Consider the following 2500-nt stretch of genomic DNA (forward strand, 5'->3'; position numbering starts at 1 on the left):
AATAACCGCTTTTAAACAGAATGGCTACTTTATACATAACCGCTTTTAAACAGAATGGCCTCTTTATAAATAACCGCTTTTAAACAGAATGGCTACTTTATAAATAACCGCTTCTAAACAGAATGCCCAGCTCACCGAATATCTCCCCCACGCTCCCATGGATTCTAGCCGTAGTTGGCAGCCAAACTGACGCTAGCAAGCGGTTCCTCACTCCCTTCCCATCATGTGCGGGGGAGTATTGAGGAGAAGAAAGCGCTTTCCCTGAAGCCCAAGACTTCAACCTGCCCGCATAGCGCCTCGGCTCGCGGCCAACTCGACCCCCATCGCTCTAAAATATATATTAACCTAATTAAAAAAAATATCCCATAATTCTTCTCGTCGTCAACATATTTTATTATACTCGTGGTAGGCACCCGCACCCCGTCTATAAGGCACGAGCCTAATCCCTGCCTAATACATTCGGGACGTACCAAGATTGAGAAACTATAGAAAAAAAAACCATCGCCAGTCTACCAAGCACAGTAATACACCAATACAATGAAAAAAATAACCACTGCAGAGCACATAGTAATATACATTTAAAAAATAGCTCTGACCGGCACCATGTTCTAGTTTAGACCTCTAATTATAAATTTAAAAACAAAAAATGTTTTAAACAGAAATCAGAATGTCAACAGCTCACCGAGTGTTCCTTATCACGCGTCCCCAAGGTTCATGCCGGAGGTGACAGCCAAGCGGACGGCGCAGCTGGTTCTCTCCCCTCGGTGTCTCGCACGGAGGAGCCTCGAGACAGCGCTCCCCCGGAATTCCAGGATTCACCCTTTCTGCAGAGTCCGTTTGGCGGCCGACCTCGACACCCATCGGTTAAAAAAAAAAAACACCTCGTCGCCATCTGTAATGGAAATTATTAAAGGACAAACGATGAGCCGCTTACATTAATCATTCTGAGTCATTATTAATAATAATAGAAAGGTTTATTTAATAAAGACAGTTCATGACAGCGTGGCCACGCTGCCAGACCAGTCACCCCCCCAGAGGCAGACATGTTAACCCACTAGCGTCTGACAGGGGACTGGCCTAGAGGCCTGGTCAGACATACAATTGAATACATGAAATTACGTAGAAGAAAACAAAATGGCTGGTTAGAGAAATTAATAATACGACTATGTTATGGCTAAGCCTGGAAGGAAAAACAGCTCCATCTTACAGTTCCCATGACCATAGCTCTATGGCTGGTAGGAACAGCAACTTCGTTACGACTGAGAGAATGATAGAGTATCTTAAAGAGACATACACACATTAACCAGTAAATCTGGTTGGACTGAAACTCAAGCTGTATGACATGATAAAATAACAGAGACTCATAATGACATGATAATATATTCCACGACACTACTTTGTTACATGCTACACTTTGTTACATGTTACACGTTGCTACACTTTGTTACATGCTACACTTTGTTACATGCTACTTTGTTACATGCTACACTTTGTTACATGTTACACTTTGTTACATGTTACACTTTGTTACATGTTACACTTTGTTACATGTTACACTTTGTTACCTGTTACACTTTGTTACATGTTACACTTTGTTACCTGTTACACTTTGTTACATGTTACACTTTGTTACCTGTTACACTTTGTTACATGTTACACTTTGTTACATGTTACACTTTGTTACCTGTTACACTTTGTTACATGTTACACTTTGTTACATGTTACACTTTGTTACATGCTACACTTTGTTACATGCTACACTTTGTTACATGCTACACTTTGTTACATGTTACACGTTGTCACCTGTTACACTTTGTTACATGTTACACTTTGTTACCTGTTACACTTTGTTACATGTTACACTTTGTTACACTTTGTTACATGCTACACTTTGTTACATGTTACACGTTGTTACATGTTACACTTTGTTACATGTTACACTTTGTTACCTGTTACACATTGTTACATGTTACACTTTGTTACCACGTTGTTACATGTTACACTTTGTTACATGTTACACTTTGTTACATGTTACACTTTGTTACATGCTACACTTTGTTACCTGTTACACTTTGTTACATGCTACACTTTGTTACATGTTACACTTTGTTACCTGTTACACTTTGTTACATGTTACACTTTGTTACATGTTACACTTTGTTACATGTTACACTTTGTTACATGCTACACTTTGTTACATGTTACACTTTGTTACATGCTACACTTTGTTACATGTTACACTTTGTTACCTGTTACACTTTGTTACCTGTTACACTTTGTTACATGTTACACTTTGTTACATGCTACACTTTGTTACATGCTACACTTTGTTACACGTCTTTACACTTTGTTACATGCTACACTTTGTTACCTGTTACACTTTGTTACATGCTACACTTTGTTACCTGTTACACTTTGTTACATGCTACACTTTGTTACCTGTTACACTTTGTTACATGTTACACTTTGTTACATGCTACACTTTGTTACATGTTACACT

The 2500-nt window shown here is 38.9% G+C and overlaps 1 protein-coding gene across 1 annotated transcript in view; it reads left to right on the forward strand.

Moving 5' to 3' along the window:
* The window catches only part of LOC311235611 (DCC-interacting protein 13-alpha-like), a gene marked incomplete at its 3' end in the record, with an annotated part of 26663 nt that overhangs the window by 19604 nt on the left and 4559 nt on the right, over positions 1–2500 (forward strand). The gene's annotated exons all lie outside the window — the stretch shown is intronic.

The sequence above is a fragment of the Notolepis coatsorum genome (genome assembly GCF_963971535.1).
Source record: "Notolepis coatsorum genome assembly, chromosome: 10".
Classification (NCBI taxonomy): domain Eukaryota; kingdom Metazoa; phylum Chordata; class Actinopteri; order Aulopiformes; family Paralepididae; genus Notolepis; species Notolepis coatsorum.